We start from the raw sequence: 9,382 nt of genomic DNA, 5'->3' as shown, positions 1-9,382 counted from the left end.
TCTAAACAGTCCTCCAGTGTCTGTACACGTGTCATGTTCTAAAGTATCTTATTTTTCGTTCGTATACTGTGTTTCTGAGAAACTTTCCCGTCTAATAAAATTGAGACACACACACAAAACACAAAGAATCAAAACCACTTAGTACACAAGGCATCCACTGATCACACAAAGAGCTTCGCCTGAAATGTCATGGTGGCACCTGTAGCTTTACTAACTGCCACGAGCAATCATGTCATTATTCCTGCAGAGAGTTGCACTTCAGACGCTAAAGACGTTCAGAAACACTTAAAATGTTAAATCTTCACGGTAATTTTCCAACGCACAAGTAAAAGGCACATGTGTGGGACATGTTCCCGCCGCCTCACGCTGGCCGCAGGTGGTTACAACCCTCTGAGTTCTTCCCAGTAAGCGGCTGAATCGTTCTCCATGTATCCCGACAAACCCCTTGAGCTTCTCGGTCATCTCAGATCTTTCCTGACCTTTCAATTGAGCATTTCCACACCTGGCTTCTTTTATTTTTACGTGGTCCACAGTCTAGGAAACCGGCATTCAAAAGTATATTGTAGACAGTCCCCCTACGTTCCATGGTAGAGCTAAGATGACTCCAATCCCTTCCCTGGGCCAGAGGGATGCTGCCTCGATCTGGTCTTGAATTGTCCTTTCGGGGGATAAAAAGAAATGTCCCGGAACCAAATCACCACGTTGATCCAGGGCAACCTGAAACTTGTGAGAAAACGAAACAAAAGACAATAAAACCACCACACAAAACACCGTATACCCACCATCGCCTGGACACCCATGCTTGTCCCTGGAGAACACAGTTCTCCAGTTCCTGGATGAGTATATATTATATACAGAGCTGAGTGGGTGCTCTGTGAACCAATAAAAAACTTGAACTCCAATTCCGATATATTCTGATTCTGTCTCTGACTAGATGTAGGCTCTAGGGAAAGGTTTTATTTTTATTTTTTAATTTTTATTGGGGTAGAGTTGATTTACAGTGTTGTGTTACTTTCAGGAATACAGCAAAGTGAGTCAGTTATACATACACACAGATCCACTCTTTTTCAGATTCTTTCCCCATATGGGTCATTACAGAGTATTGAGTAGAGTTCCCTGTGCTACACAGTAGGTCCTTATTAGTTATCTGTTTTATATATAGTAGTGTATATGTGTCAATCGCCATCTTCCAGTTTATCCCTCTACCCCTTACCCCCAGGTAACCGTAAATTTCTTTTATGGAAAATTTTTTCATCTCTTGATTAACCAATTCTCCTACCAGGTAGAAATAATGTCGGGACTTGTAGTACCATTAATAAGAGTACAGAACATTTATCACCACCCTGTCTTAGATGGTGTTTCTGCAACTATCATTACATTTTAGGGAGATCTCAGCCAGTTGAAATACAGGATAGAATTTTTAAATTGTAAAGGAGTTAAAGAGTGCAGGTGAACGGCTTGAATTAGCCAGCCCAATGCCTCCTCGTAATAATTGTTTAGGAAATCTGACGCCGGCCAGTCGAGGCTGACAGGAGCAATTAAGTAAATATTAAAGTCGAATTTACCTGGGGCTCAAAGGGGACAAGGGATCAAAGACACCACGCTAATCTCCATTCTTTTGAAGCCAGGCTCAAACAACCTTTTGAAGGAACAATAATTAAGTCTGAAAAGAGCACAGGACTGCTTTGTCTGCTGCAAAGACAAGGTTCCCCTTCCCACTGGGTGAGCAGGGTCACATTTCTGCACCTGGTGCACAGGTTCAAACAAGAAATAAAAAAGAAACCCGTCTCGCCGAGCCATGAGAAGAGGTCGTTCTTCAGATGGGAGGGGAACGAACGTCTGTCTTCTGTATCGTAGTTGGAATCAGTTTACAGAAATAGCATCCCAGTTTCCTGGGAAGCTCTGGAAGGGAGGAAAGAGAAAGGATGCAATTGTGTAGGTGGAGGTCAGATCTCTCTTTACGGGGCAAAGAGCACATCTAGTTACCTTGATCACATGCCACGGACTCAGCGCAGCACCTGTTGCCTTGAAAGTTCATAAACGTGCCTTGAGCAGACCTGGGGACACAGGGGTGGGCATGGACCGGAGGGAGAGGGCAGGATGCTCAGACATCAGACAGAGGGGTATAGAGAGGGAGCAAGGGGCCATTGACCACTGCACGCTGCTCCCAACATCTTACCTCTGGACACTCACCTGCAGTGGCAGCAGCTGCCTTGGGGCATCTACCCCCCAGGCTGAATCAGCCCCCACTAAGGAGTTGTGTGTCCGCAGCGCTAGCTGATAATGCACAGCTGTGTCAGGACCCGGCCCCCATCCTGCAATTAGCCGGGTATCAGGCAGTGGGTGAGGATGGAGGCTACCTGGGACGCTCACTCCTCTCCTACACACCTTGAGGATGCCCTTGCTGCTTCCTATGGCTACAGAAGACAGGTAATACACCAAGAGGACACCTTGCTCTGTCTCTGAGTTTCAGAACCAGGGAAACAGAACGGACTCTGCCTGACTCCCCAGCACTCCTTGTAAAAGTCCTAGCAAGGGGGACTTCCCTGGCTGTCCGGTGGTTGAGACTTCGCCGTCCAATGCCAGGGGGTGCGGGTTCGATCCCTGGTGGCGGAGCTAAGATCCCGGCCAAAAAAAAAACAGAACATAAAACAGAAGCAATATTGTAACAAATTCAATGGAGACGTTAAAAAAAAATGGTCCACATCAAAAAAAAAATTCTTAAAATAAAAAGTCATGCCAAGGACTACCCTGGCAGTTAAGTGGTTGAGACTCCATGCTTCCAGTGCAGAGGCCGCGGGTTTGATCCCTGGCCAGGGAACTAAAATCCCACATGCCTCGCACTGAGGCCAAAACTTTAAAAAAAAGTCATAGCGAGGCAAAAACACAGAGGCAACACAAATAAACAAATGTGTCAATAAATACGTGAAAAGACACACAGCCTTCTTTAATAATGAAAGGGAATTAAATCTAAGCCAGGATTTACCATTCTGGAAAAAAAAAAAAAAAAAAATTGAAAGAGACTAACGGGCTTTTGTGGCAAGGAGCTGGAGAAATGAGGAGTCTGATACCGTTGGCTTCATATGTTTTTAATGGAAATTTGGTGGTATCTGTTACAGGCTACCATGCCTAAGCTCTGACCCAGCAATGCAGCTTCTAAGACTCACTCTGCAAAATCAGGAGAGTGTGTGTTAGGTCATAACATATAGACAAGGTAAGGTGGTAACACGTATGATGCCTGACACACAGGGAAACCCAGTAAGTGTCTGTCCTTTTTTTCCCTTTTGCCCTTTTCTCTCAATCTCTGTGATTCTTATTTCATTAGGGTCAAGCTGAGGAGTATGACTTCCCCAGAGGGTCCATCAAATACTGCAGGGTCCAGGGAGGCCATGAACGCCTAGGGTACATAAATACCTCTTGTTCCGTTGTGGGATGTCTGGTTAACACTCATACCCATACGTGCAGAAAAGATGATCAAATACACAGCATCGGGCTTCCCTGGTGGCGCAGTGGTTGAGAATCTGCCTGCCAATGCAGGGGACACAGGTTCGCGCCCTGGTCTGGGAGGGTCCCACATGCCGCGGAGCAACTGGGCCCGTGAGCCACAACTACTGAGCCTGCGCGTCCGGAGCCTGTGCTCCGCAACGGGAGAGGCCACAACAGTGAGAGGACCGCGTACCGCAAAAAAAAAAAAATACACAGCATCGCATGGCACACGTTTGGTGTATCCACATCCTTCCCAAGTTCACGTATTCATCTTTCTTATTTATTTAATTCCTCTTCCTAGGCCCTACCCCCCAAATTACCTGCTTTGAAAAGAGGTCTGAGAATCATTGACTTTTTTATTTTTATTTTATTTCTTTGGCCGCAGCATGCGGCATGCGGGATCTTAGTTCCGGGACCAGGGATCGAACCTGTGCCCCCTACAGTGGAAGCGCAGAATCTTAACCACTGGACCTCCAGGGAAGTCCCTGAGATTCATTGGCTTTAAGATTTCCTCTCTTTAGAGCTATCCATTTCTCTGGGACTTTTATATATATTTTTTAATAAAGCAAATCTTATTTTTAATCAATAATTAAATAAAATAGAATTTTCATTTCATTTTGTAATTAAGCAAAGCTGCTATAGATATTAAGACTCGAGCCTCTATATTTGAAAGGTAGCCATTTTTTGGTACCATCCTTTGGAAAGGTACAATTAATTTATTTATCCAACTTTTTCACGGTTTGGAGACCTTGACACTGAAAGAAAGAATATTCCCTGATATTCATGCTTTCTCCATCCTGTAAAACAATAATGACTCACTGACCTTTCTAAGCAGCTACCTTTTGATTGCTCTAATATATTTGAAAGAGGCAGTTCTGTGGCAAACAACAGGCTCCCTGTAACAGCTGACCTCCAGGACGTTTTTTGAATGTCTTGGTCTCATGTTGGGAATAAATGAAACGTCCAGGCAGGCTGATGAAAAGGTCAGAAAAGTACATCATAGGGACTTCCCTGGCGGTCCAGTGGTTAGGACTCTGCACTTCCACTGCAGGGGGGCGTGGGTTCAATCCCTGGTTGGGGAACTAAGATCCCACACGCCATGTGGCAGGAAAAAAAAAAAAAAGAACAATCATGATAGGACAAAGGCCAAGGGTCTGTAGCCTTTCTTTGAGATATTTAATGAAATTTTGGTTTTGTTTTTAAATTATTTATTTTTGGCTGCGTTGGGTCTTCATTACAGTGCATGGGCTTCTCATTGCGGTGGCTTCTCTTGTTGCGGAGCACGGGCTCTAGGCGCGCGGGCTTCAGCAGTTGTGGTGCTCTGGCTCAGTAGTTGTGGCTCACAGGCTCAGTAGTTGTGGCACACAGGCTCAGTAGTTGTGGTGCAGGGGCTCAGTAGTTGTGGCTCGTGGGGTCTAGAGCGCAGGCTCAGTAGTTGTGGCGCATGGGCTTAGTGGCTCTGCGGCATGTGGGATCTTCCCAGACCAGGGCTCGAACCCATGCCCCCTGCACTGGCAGGTGGATTCTTAACCACTGCGCCCCCAGGGAAGCCTTCTCTGAGATCTTTAGAAGAACTTGACTTCATATTTATGCTTCCGAACTGCCCAACTTATTGTGGAGAATATTAACATGTCAGCCTGAAGTTGCTCCTTTCAGTAAACATGCGTCTTCTGCAGGAGTGCCAAGGTCTGGGGCTGGAAGCCCAGGGCCAGTCTACCAATGGGGCAGACAGCAATTGGGGACTGCAATTAGGCATGGCACTGGGGCAGATTCCTCCTTCAGATACTGTTATTCAGGGACACTGGTGATGTGATCATGAGGAAGTGGGTGCCTGGGAAATGGGAGGAGAAATTCACCCAGTCTCCATCCTGGAGACCAGACGCCTGAGGTCAAGGTGTCCCAGGGCCGCAGTCCCTCCAGAGGCTCCAGGGGAGGGTCCTTCCTGCCTCTTCCAGCTTCTGGAGGCTCCAGGCATCCCTGGGCTTGTGGCCGCATCCCTCCCGTCTCTGCCTCTGTCTTCCCGGGGCTTCTCCTCTGTGTCTGGGTCTCTCCTCTTCTGTCTCTTAGAAGGACCTGTCATTGGATTTAGTGTCACCCTCATCCAGGAGGACCTCATCTCAGACCCTTCACTTCATCTCATCTGCAAAGACCCTTTGTCCAAATCAGCTCCCTTTCCCAGGTTGCAGGATGTGAATCTCTCTGGGAGTGCCATCATTCAACGCACTCTGTGGACCAAGGGGACCTAGATTTCTAGAACTTTCTCTGTCTTTAACTTCCTCTGTGGTCTTGGGCTCACCACGCTATGCTTCATCTTCTCTAAAATATGAGGCTCAAACTAACCAACGTACACTGTTTTTTCCAGCTCCCAGATTTAGTTTATTTTCTGTCTTCCCATGACCTTCATAGTGTTTACGATTGGAGCGACCATCTAAAAAAATGGTCACTGAGAGTCATTTATTACAAATCTAACCAGGCGATGTTAGATGTCACAGCTATTCCGGTGGGAATGCATAGACATAGGACTGTTCATCCACACAAGTTCATCTAATTTAAAAGAGATGTCAGTTATTTCAAGGCAATAACTTTAGATTCCTGGAAAGATAAATTAATCCGTAATACAGGTAGAGCTTTGGGTCCACCTACGCGTTGACTTCTGCTGTGTGAAACCTCTGTCCCAGTTCATCCATCTGTATAATGGAGCCAACTCTCTTAGGTTCTTCATAGAATTCTCTAAGGAACAAGATGGAAGGTTCTTGGTAAAGCAAAGTATTGTCTACACGTATGTGTAACGTCTACACGTTTGCATTTGGGACGCTAATTTTATGCAGCCGCTAGAATGGCTGGGGCAGGGGCTCGGGGGTTCAGGTTGAACACGATTTCTGTGCGTGTCTGTGAGAGTGTCTCCCGATATGATTAGCGTTTGAGCTAACAGACTGAGTAAGCAGGTGGCCCTCCCTAACGTGGGTGGGCCTCGTCTAATCAGTTGAGGGCCCGAATCGAACCAAAAGCGGAGGTGGGGAGAATTCACCCATTGTTTTCTGTATCACTGTTGAGCTGAGACATCTTATCCCATCTTCTCCTGACCTCACGCTGGGATTTACACCTTCAGGTGCCCTAGTTCTCATGGCTTTGGATTCACATTGAATGATACCTGGCTTTCTTGGGTCTCCAGCTTATAGAGGGTAGACTGTGGAACTTCTCAGCCTCCAGAACTGCATAAGGCAATTCCTCATACTAAATCTCTCCCTCTCTCTCTCCCCACCCAACTCATGTATATATCCTTACTATTATAAAGAATGTCCTATAGTGTACTTTTCAATCCCACACTCATAACCCTTGCTATTATATGTATATACACATATATGTATACACTTACTATTACATTGTCCTATAGTATACTTTTCAATCAACACATCCCATACTCATAAACCTTATGTCCACAGCTATCCTACATTGGGGGCATTTACAGTTCCCCCTAAAATTCCTTTCTTTATGCTCAAGTCCACCCTAGCAGACACCTTCTCTAACAACTTGATGGTGGGCACCTTTGTGCTTCATTTTCCTCTGTGTGTCCTGCACGGCGTTCCCGTTTTAACTCTACCCTGTGCCGGGACATATTTTCTAGTCTTTCCCTCAGATCTCTGCTGCAAACCTCAGACCACATCAGCCTCTTCCTGCTTCGGATTCTTATAATACTTTTATCTGCACCATTAAATTGGCACGTAAATACATTTTGAGTTGCTCAGTAATGTAAGCAAGTCTTGTGTGTATCCTCTCCACGTTTTGAAGGGAAGAATCAAAATCTTGTTCTGTCAGAGTACTGAGGCTACAGTGAAACTCAATATGGAACTCGGAAACCTAACCCAATGGCAATTAGGTCTGAAAAATAATCAATAAAATGGCAAACCACCCTGATATTTCAAGTTTAACCCTCTGTCATTCTGTTTCATGCATGCTTTGTGACTCAATTGGAAATATTCCCATGGGAAATTAACTTAGCCTGTTTATTATGCAATTTCAGACTTGGAAAACCCACAGTTATATTTTTCATGCTATTAAATGTCTGTAATCAAAGTTCTGCCTGTTTACATAAATAAGCTATTCCTTACAATTACAAAAGGGTCTACTTCATTCTTCTATTACCATCCCTATTTCTTCCATGATAAATTATATTTTCAAAATTCTTACATCCCTCATCACATAGGCTCGATTATTTTTTTAAAGTTAGAGAGTAGAGCTTCCCAAATCTTATGCAATTAACCCAGAATCTAACAGAATATCCTACTGGAGATGGAAGCATAAAGGTTTTATTCAAATCACTAAGTGTTATTTTCTGTAACAACCTTTCAACTGGAAAGGAAACTAAAAATGTCCTATACAAACTCATCGTCCTGAAATTTAGATTCAACATCCAAGAAACTTTAAGGTGATTCATCCTCAAAGAAATGATATTCAAACATATTTTATTCATTCAACATCTGTTGAATCCTTAAAATGAGTGAGACATGAGATTCTTTTAAATTATGGGAAGCAGCTGAAAGGGTACCTGATAATCTCAGCTGTAGGGCTTAACTTCTCATTAGAATAGGTATTCAGAAATCAGAACAGATTTTTGGGTGGATCATAATTCCAGAATTATCATTTAAAATGAAGCAAAAATTACAGGTAGGATCATATAGAGAGAAGGAAAGGAGACAGGTAAAATTAGTTGTCAAAATCTAATAATATCTACCTTAAAAAGTGTGCTATACAGCCATAGATTTGAGAATAGTCTGGTAGATTGTTAGATATCTACTTGAGTGGAAAAATGATAAAGGATGGGCTATTTATATTAAATTAACTGAACTACAATGATGTGATATTCTTTTTTAAATTTATTTTATTGAAGCATAGTTGATTTGCAGTGTTGTGTTAATTTCTGCTGTACAGCAAAGTGATTCAGTTATACATACGTACACATTCTTTTTCATATTCTTTTCCATTATGGTTTATCACAGGATATTGAATATAGTTCCCTAAGCAGTAGGACCTTGTTGTTTATCCATCCGATATGTAATAGTTTATAGCTGCTAATCCCAAACTCCCAATCCATCCCTCCCCCAAATCCTTCCCCCTTGGCAACCACAAGTCTGTTCTCTATGTCTGTGAGTCTGTTTCTGTTTCATAAATAAGTTCATTTGTATCATTTTTTTTAATTCCACATATAAGTGATATATGATATTTGTCTTTCTCTGAGTTACTTTGTATGATCATCTCTAGGTCCATCCATGTTACTGCAAATGGCATTATTTCCTTCTTTTTTATGGCTGGGTATATGCCATTCTGTATATGTACCACATCTCCTTTAACCAAGCAATGTGCTTTTCTCATTCAGTTATACGTGATTATCTGGAAGATTTGCCATAAAATTGCTCCCTTGCCCCGTGGTTCAAGTTGCACTGAGGTATGTGGTTGAGTACCGATTGTGTTCTCAGGGAGACCTTATAATACGCTCTCCACACCAGATGCCTTAGGAGTGACAGGAAGGACGGTTCGTAGTTAACACAGAGCAGAGATTCATCTAGGACAGTTTGCAGCCCAGTCGTTGGTGACGCACTGGCTGGACAGGGTTGAAGAGTGAATGAGGCGGAAGGTACCTGCATCAGGGACCATGTGAGACCCGATGTAGACGTTTGAATCTGAAGGGGACCAGAGAATCACAAAGCCTTACTGCACCTTCATCACAAAGAGATGTTCAAGCCCAGGATGTGACTGTTTCCTTCCAGCTCAAAGCATCCAGGCTTAGGGCTGAACTTTGGAAAACTTCGGGGTCCGTGGGTTTCACCTAAAGCACTGAAGTCCTGTGTTTTCTTCATGTCTTATTGCAAGTATATATTTTTATGTTGTACACATGCTG

General features: G+C 43.8%; 1 long non-coding RNA gene across 1 annotated transcript; it reads left to right on the top strand.

Moving 5' to 3' along the window:
- The first annotated feature begins 1,100 nt into the window (after positions 1–1,100).
- LOC113614140 (uncharacterized) lies at positions 1,101–8,614 on the top strand. Its single transcript, XR_003430463.1, has 3 exons — positions 1,101–1,118; positions 6,596–6,603; positions 8,507–8,614. It is a non-coding gene; the product is annotated as an uncharacterized LOC113614140 (long non-coding RNA).
- The last annotated feature ends 768 nt before the right edge of the window (positions 8,615–9,382 follow it).

This window comes from Aethalodelphis obliquidens, unplaced genomic scaffold, assembly GCF_003676395.1.
Source record: "Aethalodelphis obliquidens isolate GAN/ISIS:26980383/991018 unplaced genomic scaffold, ASM367639v1 scaffold91, whole genome shotgun sequence".
In the NCBI taxonomy this organism is placed as follows: Eukaryota; Metazoa; Chordata; class Mammalia; order Artiodactyla; family Delphinidae; genus Aethalodelphis; species Aethalodelphis obliquidens.
Note: the sequence above shows the minus strand (reverse complement) of the source record. Positions and strands in the feature narration are given on the sequence as shown.